The sequence below is a fragment of the Microplitis mediator genome, chromosome 10 (assembly GCF_029852145.1).
Source record: "Microplitis mediator isolate UGA2020A chromosome 10, iyMicMedi2.1, whole genome shotgun sequence".
Lineage (NCBI taxonomy): Eukaryota > Metazoa > Arthropoda > Insecta > Hymenoptera > Braconidae > Microplitis > Microplitis mediator.
In genome coordinates this window covers 9,429,609-9,442,357 of record NC_079978.1, presented here as the reverse complement: position 1 = coordinate 9,442,357, position 12,749 = coordinate 9,429,609, and the positions used below count along the sequence as shown (strand labels likewise).

Sequence of the window (12,749 nt, the reverse complement as noted above, 5' to 3'; positions counted from 1 at the left end):
ATCATAAAGATCGGATTAATTGTTTAAAAGATATCGTTGTCGAAAGAATTTCAAAAAACTGTTTTTTTTTTCTCAAATTAACTTACAAGAACAAAACTGATTGATTCTAATAATAATTAAGCGTTAAAGACTGAAAAACTGCATCGAATGCTGCCTCAAATATCAAAATTGGTTAATTAGTTCGAAGGATATTGTTGACATTCATGTTTTTGAGCTACTCGAGCTCGAAATTAGCAGGACGCGTCGAGGCTGACGCGTCGAGGCTGACCCGCAGAGTCAACCGTTTTTCCAATTTTTTTTCTCAGTTTAGCATTTGTTAATAAATACTGAAATAATAATTGCATTTAAAATGTTGAAAATTTAATCAACATTAAGAATTTTTTTAAAACTGTACATTGGTAAAGTTTTACAAACAACCTCAACAATGATCACTCGAGACAGCCGCCCTAACCTCTAGCGATTGGCCTCAACTAAGCACACTTCAAAAAAACGTTTGAGCAACTACCCCAGGCAACAAGACTTCCCTTTTCAATTAACTCACCAACTATTTATTTAGAAATTCGCAATTAACGAAAGAAAAAGTGAAACAAAATATTTTCGTCATTGTAAAATGTTTTGCAACTTGAAAATACAAATAATTTATTGAAAAGGTTCGATCCTTCATGAGCCTCATTGATAAGTAATTTTAACAATCAGAATAATTAAAAATACAATTAGTCACAAATTAACTTTTTTGGATATTTTAGAATGAGTACCTCTTTAATTTACGTATTGTATCTTTCTCATGCATAGAACAACATATTTCATATTATATATATATATATATATATATATATATTTAACATATACAAAAATGGAACTTGAAAATTTTATTTTACCGTGAACACGGCGAATCAAATTCATAGACTATTTCAGAGTATCATGTGCGTGACGATACTAAGTTCATGAGGATATCTCGATAGTTTTTGGTATCCTTCGGCCTGTACGACATGCACACTGGAAGGATTTACGACCAATAAAGTAACAATAACGATGGCTAAACCAGCAAACGAGCAGCTGTGCGGACCACAGCATTGTACTTTTGCGACATTCGCACGCCAAGATATTCTCAGCACACCTAGTATAACAGTTCATATATACATACATACATAAATGTATATAAATATACATGAGTTTACATGTAACCTTGCATTTACCCCATGTCGAATGAATACCTGTGCGACACATTTTACGACGATGGATAACACACCGAGAACTTGATAGTTGTTCATGTATCTACGTAGATTTTAAAGAACTCCGAGTAGCAAACGACAGAGTACCAAGAGTTCACATAAAACTCAATACAACGTGACTTTTCTACCACACGTAATAAGCTTTCGACTATTTTCTTTTTTGTCCACAAGCCATGACTTACAATATTTTTTTTCACCCTCGTCGTTATATTGTACATTTTATCACCTACTGCAAAACAAACTTTGCTATAGTTCTGAGTATGTGTGTCCCTTGAAAATATATATAGGATTATATTGCCATGACAAAAAAAATCAAATATATTTTGATATGTATGAATTTCTTAGCATAAGCGTAAAAAATGAATAGCTGTAACTATATTGATGCAAAAAAACGATAAGATATATACATATTTACATGTATATATTTTAGAGGATAAAAAAAGTATGAATAACGTGGATATATTCTTCGTTTATTCTTATACCCAAGCAGTAACAGGCTGTAAAAGACAAAAGTTGCGTCGTTTTACTGTAGTACGGCGAACTTCAATGCTAAAACAGTTTAACATCTCTAGCACCTCCTCTAATGGGCTGTACTTGGAATAGTTTTAGAAAAATGGCTGGACTAGCCCCACGGGCGGACTCAAATAAATGCGCGGTCCGGATAAAACGATTTACTGGCGGGTCACAACCGGATAACGGCTACCATTCGCACGTAATTCCTTCCTGTGCAGCGTTATCCGCTTCAACAAAATACTCGTAGTGATTATTCTTCAAATACGCTCTAGAGCTTTTACACTCAAGAACTATTACTTCATTTATGTAAATGTATATGTTATAAATAAAATCTAAAAGAAATTCAGATGACTTGAGCCATTGCTTACTAATTATAAACTTTTAATTAATCAACTGATTCTTCAAAAATTGTAGAAAAAAAAAAAATTCAAGCGGCGCTTCTTGAGACATTTTTTATCTTGAGAAACATTTAGCTGTCAAAAAAAAGTGAAGATTAAGAAGAATGAACGTGACTTAAATCTATTTTAAATCCTTGACTGGGTGCTATCGTTTATATCTGTCTTAGTCGCACGAACACGAATGAGATTACTTACTTAATCTAGCGCTTCTTTGTACTTGACAAACGAAGAATGCGAATGACAGATGGAATTAAGTAATACAGACAATATACAAGTCCTAATTTAATTCGATTTTGAAAATTTTCTTCATTTTTATATTTTTTATTTAAAATTACATTGTAATACTGCGTAACACGATATTCTACCGAACGATCCCGACTAGAATTTCTTCCTGATTTGCCTGAAGTACCATAAGGACCCTATCAGGTAAATATAAGGTTTGCCTTATTAGGGCAAACCTGACAAGTTCAAACAGGACCTCATCAGGATATCCTTATTAAAAAAAAATTTATTTGTCATCAGGTCAACCTGACGAGTTCCTGATCAGGACCTCATCAGGATATCTCTTTAAAAAAAAAAGTTATTTGCCATCGGGTCAACCTAACGAGTTCCTGATCAGGACGTGGACAGGATATCTCTTTTAAAAAAAAAGTTATTCGCCATCGGGACAACCTGACGAGTTCCTGATCAGGACCTTATCTGGATATCCTCATTAAAAAAAAAGTTATTTGCCATCGGGACAACCTGACGAGTTCCTGATCAGGACCTTATCTAGATATCCTTATTTTAAAAAAAGTTATCCCATCCCTTCAAATATTTCATTTACAGGCTAAAAATTAAAAAAAGTACAAAAGAATATTATATAAAAATCACGTCAATCATTGTAGCACAGATTTTTTACTTCTTCATCAGTTATTCTTTGACATCATAATAAATATTATATTTACACTTTCAAGATCACTTGTGTATGTCAGCTCAGTGGATAGCATCGAGGACTTTGAATAGGAAGGACGCAGGTTCGAGCCCAGGAGTTATCGGGATTTTTCCATCAAAAAAAAATATGTTTACTTCCTCTAATTAATGCTCTCAATACAATAGATAACATTCTCGATCGAATTAAAATTCTCTTATTTTTTTTGTGCAATTTAATATTAATTTTAAAATACTTACTAATAAGGTAATCCTGATAAGGATTTGATGAGGATATCCTGGTAAGGACCTGATAAGGCCATCCTGATAAGGACATGATGAGGATATCCTGGTAAGGTCCTGATAAGGCAATCCCGATAAGGACCTAATGGGTCTTAAGCGTTACATCCATATCAGGATCCTCGTCAGGACACCCTGATCGGGACCTTATTTGAAATAAGGTTAACCCGATAAGGACATCGTCAGGCCCTTATGAAAAATTCTAGTCGGGTATAGAGTAAAATATACTATAAATTTTATTTTACCCTCGTATTATAAATCATTAAAACAAAAGTAAATGACTTGATTGATTTTATCATTTATGTGCTATTATGTTCAACTATTGTTGAGCTTATAATGGTTACCGTTCGATGAAACGAATTCAAATTTATTATATGGGTCATTCCATCTCAATTCAACGACATTGCGACGGTGACCCTTTTCGATTTTTTTGATTTTTTAATATGTTTTCATAAATGTAGAGAGAAGTCTTGAGCCAAATTTTTAGCTCTTTATCTCCACCCCTTCCGGAGTTATAATTTTTACTTAAAAAGGATATAACTTTGACTATAGTTATGATAATCTCACGTCGTAGGGGGTCATTTTTAACGCTCTTTCTGAAAAAAAATTCAAAATCAGAAACAAAAAATTTTGTAATGCTTTTTCACCCATTTTTAGTCAAAAAATTAGTTTTTTGTTCAACAGGACACTTTTAATTTTTTTCAAAAAAAATCCCAAAATTCTATGATGAAAAACAAAATTTTTTAACCACAACCCAAGATGGACATCAAATAACTTCTAGTAAAATAAATTAGAAAACAATTTTTTTTTATGTTATTTTGATTTATTTTTCTTCTAAAATCACGGAATATTTTCAGATAGTCCCACAATACATAGCAATACTTATTTCTAAGTATTCTCAGTGGGAAGTATAATATTTTACACGAAAATGTATAAGTTAAATACTTTTTTTGCAATTTATTGTATCTTTTTAAATTAAAATTTAAATATATCAACCGTTACATTGTATTATTCAGATTTATGACTCTCAAATCTACTACGATATTGTCGGTAGTACTTATCTGATATTATTTTGAGACTATTTGAAGAAAGAACGTGATTGTAGAAAGAAAATAAATTAAAACTACAGAATAAAAATTGTTTTTTAATTTTTTTACTACACGGAAAGAAAATTATGGGAAGTTTTCCTATGCATTATGGGAATGGTTCCCATAATGGTATGGGAACAGTACCTATACTACTATAGGGATGGTTCCCATATATTATGGGAACCATTCCCATAATAGTATGGGAATGGTTCCCATATTGGTATAGGAACTATTCCTATAATATTATGGGAACTATTCCCATAATGTTTTGGGAACCATCCCTACAATATCATTAAATTTTTTTTTTGCACAATAGTGTAGAAATTTCCCAAAATTTGAATTTTCTTGAATGTTTTGTGCTGACAAAAAATTCTTGTTAAAAATTTTAATGTTTTTTGCCAAATACGATTTTTTTTTCAATGTTTGAATTTTTGTTTTTATGTTTAATAATATTTCTGTGTATTGTAGAAGTGATTACCACACTTTTCTTTAAATTAATTTTTTCATGATAATATGGGAACCATTCCCATAATATTATAGGAATGGTTCCCATAATGGTATGGGAACCATTCCAATTGCATTATGGGAATCATTCCCATAATATTATGGGAATAGTTCCCATACTATTATAGGAACCATTCCCATAATATTATGGGAATGGTTCCTATAATTTATGGGAATAGTTCCTATAAATTATAGGAACCATTCCCATAAATTATAGGAATGATTCCCATAATATTATAGAAAGTATTCCTATAAATTATAGGAACCATTCCTATAATTATAGGAACCATTCCTATAGTGTTATGGGTATCATTCCCATAATTATAGGAACTATTCCTATAATTATGGGAAATATTCCTATAATTATAGGAACCGCTCCCATAATTTATGGTCGTAATTCCTATGATGGTATAGGAAAAAATTTCACAAAATTATGGGAACCGCTGCTATAATTTTCTTTCCGTGTAGAAGTTATTTGATGCCCATCTTGGGTTATGGCTCAAAAATTTCGTTTTTCAACATAGAATGTTTGGAATTTTTTTGAAAAAAATTAAAAGTGTCCCATTGAACAAAAAACTAATATTTTGACTAAAAATGGCTGAAAAAGCATTACAAAATTTTTTGTTTCTGATTTTGAATTTTTTTTCAGATAGAGCGTTAAAAATCAAACACAATGACCGCCCACAACGTGAGATTATCATAACTATAGTCAAGATGATATCCTTTTTAAACAAAAATTATAACTCCGGAAGGGGTGGAGACAAAGAGCTAAAAAATTAGCCCAAGACTTCTTTCTACATTTATGAAAACATATTAAAAAATCAAAAAAATCTAAAAGGGTCACCGTCGCGATGTCGTTGAATTGAGATAGAATGACCCATATATATCTTAGAGTGATCCAAAAAATAACAAATTTTTTTTTTCTCGGAAACAGATTCAAAAGTTTCATTTATTAAAAAAAAAAGACGCCTGTGAAAACTAGAGCTCTTACTATTAACATTAAGAGGTTCCTCGTCGCACTTTTCTATTTTCAATAAGAATAACATGGAAAAAAATTTTTGTATGCGTCTTCTGATATTTATAACTACACTGTTAAAAAAAATAGTAAATTTCCAATATGTTTACCAAACATATGTTATGGAAATTTACAAATTAGCGTATTGTAAAACTAAACAGTAAACAATATTTGTAAAATTACAATGTCTTTCTGTAAAAATGATATTCAAATTGTACAATCACAAAAAAAAATTGTTATTTTACATTATTTTTGTATGAATCAGATACGTATAGTAATTTTACAATATTATAGTTAAAATTTTAACATCGATATGGTAAATTTATTATAAATTCATGTAATTAAATTTACTATAATTGTTAGTAAAATTAGGGACAAAAATTTGATTTTCAAATTACTACTAAATTCTTGAATATTTACCAAACACCAATTTAAATTTACTTATTTTCTAAGGAAATAAGAGATGGATATTGTAATTTTCCATTTCCTTTACATTTATCTCGTACAAATTGTAATTTTACGATACTATAGTGTACATTTCAACTATGAGATGGTAAATTTATCATAAATATTTGTGATTTACTTTACTGTTATTATTGGTAAAACTACAACATAAGATTTGTTTTTGAAATTACAATAAAAGTTTTTAATTTTTACAATAAAATTATTCAAATTTACAAATTTCATTCGGAAATAAAAAATCGATATTGTAAATTTACATTTCTTTTGAATTGATCTAATACAAATTGTAATTTCAAGACACTAAAGTGTACATTTCAAGTCAAATACGGTAAATTTGTCATAAATATTTAAGATTTAATTTACTGTTATTATTGGTAAAATTACAATAAAAGATTTGTTTTTGAAATTACAACAAAATTTTTTAATTTTTGCAAAAAATTATTCAAATTTACATATTTCATTAAGAAATAAAAAATCGTTATTGTGATTTTACGTTTTTTTTGTATTGATCTAATACAAATTGTAATTTTAAGACACTACAGTGGACATTTCAAGTAAAATCCGGTAAATTTATCATAAATATTTGTGATTTAACTGGCTGCAATTGTAAGTAAAACTACCATAACAAATTGGTTTTTAAAAATATATCAAAACATTGAGCTATCAATCTAATATTTATTCAAATTTACATATTCTATTGGGAAATATTAAATGGATATTTTAGTTTTGATTTCTGAATTTTTCGCATTAAATAAATCAGAATTTTGATCTTACGATAGACTAGAGGTGGAAAAAAGGATTTATTATGAATATTAGTTATTTAGTTTACTGCAATTATTAGTAACATTAAAAACAAAATAATATTCTCAATAACTGCAAAATTCATACTGAACAGAAAACATGTACAGTAATTAAAAATGAGCCAAAATGAATTATAAGATGAAAAATTTTTTTAATAATTTTTTGAGCATTAGTCTTTTGTGTCCTGGCATTATTTCAAATTATAATGAGATTATCGACATAAGCTAGACTTACAATCTGTAAGTTGAAATTATAATTTTCGGTTTTTATTACCAAGTTACATTTTAACCTTAAGGTTCTGCATCTGAAATACATATTTTCATATCCTCTATGAATTTTTATACTTTCTCGAAGTTTTCTTTTTTTTTTTTATCACGTCTCATTTAAAAAAAAAGGATCGGAAGTAAGTCTTTCGACCGTTGCCTTATTTTACGATCTACCGGAACGCTTCAAACATGCCCTCAGAATTTTTTTTTTGTACTTTTTTTTTTCTCCAACTCTTTTTATTGTTTAAATATTTTTCTGACGCTACCATGTTATAGCGACGTTTTCAAATAATAAAGTTTATTTATAACAATTACAATACTTGATATACTGCAACGTTAAAATAAATAATTAACCCATAATAAAATTACTGTAAAGTATTTATCTTCAATTTCATAACAAATCAATTATCAGTATTGAAATGAAAAAGATATTTTACACAGTCTACATAAAATTCGTTGAGGCAGAATAAATTGACAGCTACCCATAATTTAATTATTAATTAATTAAATCTTGATTTCTACAGTTTTTACTAATATTACATTTTAACATACTGTGTGCGTGCTTTTATTATTAGAAAATTAAAAAATTTTTAATTATTTAAAATTTCTTGTTTGCTATACAGATAAACATTTGTTTATGAGTGAATTTGGTATCAAAGAATAAAGACTATATACATGTATAAAAATAACTCGGAAAAGATGTATAATCATAATCTTATACATGAAACGACATATACGCGTTAATTGTAGCAATGTATAGTATCGTTATTTTTCATGTTATTTAAGAGATATTCAAAAACATATACGGGACTAAGTTATTAAAATATACGACTGTGTGTTTGTAGATGTTTAAAAACAACCAAATTCTTTTGCTTCTTCATATACCAATATATGGACCAAAAAATAAACGGTTTGAAACCTTCGATGTTAAAACAAAGCAGTCAAGACATAGACCACATTTTTGACGGAAGAACTATTAAATTAAAAATTGTCGTTACAATTTTTTTAATTCATTTGATTAAAATTATTCAGAATTCTATGTAATTATTCGTAGTTATGTTAAATTGTGATAATAATAGGAAACTGAGAATTGTAGAAAATTTTCTCTTTTTTTTTAAATTTTCTCGATCTACCATCGAGTTTACTTTTTCTCTGGTCATAAAAACCTCTCTCATACACGAGCCGGGACCAACATGTGACTTGTGACGTCAAAGGTCCCAGGACAAAGGTCTTAGTTTTATTTAAGAAACAAACAACTCTTAGCCGATACAACTAGAACACATAGCCCTTCGTCTCCGGGGGGAACATACGTATTCTTTTAGGCACAAAGTGAACACGTTAGCGACAATTACAATAAAAAAAAACAATAAATATTAATAAAAATAATCAGTGTGAAATTAGTGAATTTTTAATTGTGCAAGTTTTTTAGTAATTCATTTTATAAACAATTTTAGTGAAGTATAATAAACTCATTAAATAAATAACTAGTGATACAGATCCAACAAAGAAGCATTATAAATTTGGTCTTATAAAAGGTAAGCATCCCATACGCATCAACCTTATATTAACTCTTTCTTTAAAGCTAAGCGTTTTGTGTCACTGCTAAAGAAAAATATGTGAATTATTGCTATCTATTTTTATACAAATTTAAATAATTTTTGAGTCATCAGCTTTTCTGAATTAAATTGTCTATGAGATTATAATACTTTTCAATTTAGAAATAATTTAGTATTAAACACGGATTTTTCATATTTCAACTTAACTTTATTAAAAATTTATACCTTTTATTAATCTCTTTTTTAGTTGTTTAAAAATTACTTTATTTGGTAACATGAAATTATTTAATATCGATACAATTTATGCTTAAAAACTAATATTACGTTCCTTGTGGAGATTAAAAAAATTTTTATATAAAATGAATTTATTTATTTTAGGCATTAAAAGTACCAATCAGTTAATACTATTTTATCGATAGTTTTTATTTATTTTTTGTTCATTATATTATATAAATTTTTTGCAACAAGTATGTTAGTGTCACTAATCACCAACATCACCAAAAAAATGATATAGAGTCTACAGACACTCTGTTCGTTCGTAATATGATAAAAAAGCTAAAAAACATTTTGCCATTTCGAATAACGAAAATACTTATAGCGAGATGATTTTTGATTTCATTGTAAGATTTATGAAAGAAGATTTAACATTTCTTTATTATTTTGTCAGTGCAAGTTACCTATTTTTTTGTTTTTAAGTTGTAAATAAGTTGAATTATTCAAATTTAAAATTTCGATTTCAGAAAGAATTGGAGGAGAATGAGCTGTTTGCAGTGACGCCAGTAACAAATCCGATATTAATTATCCGAGGTATTACATAATAAATATCATAAAATTAGTTTCTAATTTCAAGAGAATTCAATGCCATAATTATATATGTATGTATGCTGTTTTTTCTGTTAATAGGAAAAGAATTACACGATGATAACAAACGATACAATGTAGTACTCGAAAAACAATGTCTGATTGGAGTAGATTCATTCCTTGAAGGAATTTTAGTTACATTTTTATCGTACTATGTCTTTGGATTTGCTTATCCAAACAAATTAGAAAAGACAATGGAAGCTATTCAAAAGTAAGTTTCATACTATTACATTAATTTATCAAGTTTTATTGTAAAATACAAATGATGCATCATTTTTATTATTTATTTTTCAGATTGTTTCTTAAAATTTCTCCACCAGGGAAGGGTAATAAGCGAGATGGAAAAAAACGAAAAGCTATACTGTCATTTATCCGAAAGTAGCTTCATTTATGAAAGAAATAAATTATTATATAAATAATTAATAAAAATTAAAACCTTTTATATAAAATATAATTCGAAAATTTAAAAAAAAAATCAAATGTATTCAGACAAAAATTTAGATAAATAAATTACAATTAATTACTAATTTTGCTAAACTTTACTCAGTTCTCAGCTTAGTGAAATTTCGATATGCGTATAGTAATGTTACTATACACTTTTTAAAAAGAATTCGAGCTATTTACTATATGCGTATTGTAATTTCACTAAACTTTCCCTCAATATAATTTTAGTAATATCTATTGAATTTATTGTAACTGTACTAAAGAATTTTCACACATAATCTTGACAATTTTACAAGATAGAAATTGTAATTTTACAAAATTATTATTGGTAACTCGCGTAGTAAAATTACAATACGCATATTGTAATTTCACAAAACTTTTATTGGTAATTAGTTTAGTAAAACTACAATATTCATGTTGTAATTTTACAAAACTTTTATTCGTAATTAGTGTAGTAAAATTACAATACGCATATTGTAATTTTACTAAACTTTTATAGGTAATTAGTTTAGTAAAATTAGAATACTCATATTGTAATTTTACAAAACTATTAGTGGTAATTAGTTTAGTAAGTTTACAATACGCATATTGTAATTTTACTAAACTTTTATTGGTAATTAGTTTAGTAAAATTAGAATACTCATATAGTAATTTTACAAAACTTTTAGTGGTAATTAGTTTAGTAAATTTACAATACGCATATTGTAATTTTACTATACTTATAGTTCACAAAAGTTCAGTGTAATTACAATACACATATTGTAAATGTACTGAGTCGATCACCGGAAAAAGTTTAGTAAAATTACAAAAAATTCGTTGTAATATATCCAACTTGTAGACTACAAAATATATTGTAAAATTACTATACTGGTACTCCAAAAATACCATACAGTTCTGAGTTTTAACTTCCTATAATTGTTTGGTAAAATTCCACTAGAAATTTTTAACAGTGTAGTTAACGATGCGTCGTAGGAAAAATCTGCAGACAAATTTTAGTAGGCAATTGAACGCTCTACAAAAAAAAAGTCTCTTATGATTTTTCGCTATCTTGACTGGTTTAAAAGTTATTCGAGGTCAAAATTAAAGTTATAGTCAATTTTATGGTTTTTTCCATTTTTATCGTCATTTAATAATTCAAAAATGAAAAAAGGGTTACAATTTTTAATCTCGATGGTTTTTTTTTTTTAGAAAACTTGCAAGGTGATCGTGACCCTCAAATAATAATTACACTAATTTTTTTTTTATTCTTGAACTGCTGTATGTTTTAACTTGTAACGGGGTAAAAATTTAAATTTACAACTTTAAATCAACTTGATTTCCCGCGGTTGATTAATTACCCATAGTACCCCATATGCGTTACTATTTCATCGACTTGTCGCCGGGCGCGCTACACGGAGAGAAAAATATCGCCAGATTAAGTATACGTATCGCTATTCTGGCTATACGCTGTATAGTCATTTTACTTAACGATACGCCGTATAGCCAATTCAGCTATACAGAGTATCCTCACAGTGGATCGTCAAAATGACGATCCGTATCCTTATTTTAGGCATTTTATGAATCGCTGATATGACTATTGCGCAAACTCTGTATTTAGGCATCCGGCAACCGAGAACGACGATACGTATAGCCAATTTAGCTATACGGATCCTCACGCTGGCTATACAGATACTTATATCAACGAAGCTACATATCGTTACAAAGGCTATTCGTTGTTTTGTTAAATTAAATAAACGAATACTTAACCTAACCCAAATACGTATCTTTATTTTAACGATACTATAGATTATCAAATTAATATGAGAGTATTTCTAAATTAGGTATACGAATCGTTATTCTGACGATACGTCATTTGAGGATACATTGGATAGTCATTCTGGCGATATTTTTCTCTCCGTGTAATTTAAGGGGCTCGTCCCCAAGACCCAATAAGGAAATAAGTTGCAGTGGTGGATTTTCCGATAAGAGCCGAAGGATTGCGAACGTAGATTTGAAAAGGGAGTGCACGAGGTGAAGACAGACACAGTCGGACGGACCGGCATAGACATATTGAGGAGTATTAAATTGTTGGAGAAACGAACGGAGTCAGATGGAAATCGGCAGGAAGGCTGCAATAAATAAGGACGCCACGATCGCTGGAAAAATTTAAGGAGAGGTAAATAAATCGTCGGCAAGTGGCCACAATTTATTAATTAATTAATTGAGAAATAATAATTAAGTTAATTCGTCGGCAGTCGCCATTTCTAGTTTGATTGTATTAAAAGATAAATTCTCGGCAAGAAGGCCAGAATTTCATAAACATTAATTGTAAATTAAAAAGTTTAATTTCTCGGCAGGAGGGCCAGAAATTGTAAATAATAAATCTAGTCATTAAGGAATTGTTATATAATAAATTAATAA

At 28.6% G+C, this 12,749-nt stretch overlaps 1 protein-coding gene and 1 long non-coding RNA gene across 2 annotated transcripts in view; one reads left to right on the top strand and one right to left on the bottom strand.

Annotated features, from left to right (window-relative positions):
* LOC130676198 (mannosyl-oligosaccharide 1,2-alpha-mannosidase IA) overlaps nucleotides 1-12,749 on the bottom strand; it is a gene marked incomplete in the record, with an annotated part of 416,169 nt that overhangs the window by 307,372 nt on the left and 96,048 nt on the right.
* On the top strand, nucleotides 7,627-10,390 carry LOC130676200 (uncharacterized). The gene is made up of 4 exons (XR_008991392.1): nucleotides 7,627-9,023; nucleotides 9,785-9,851; nucleotides 9,948-10,116; nucleotides 10,200-10,390. It is a non-coding gene; the product is annotated as an uncharacterized LOC130676200 (long non-coding RNA).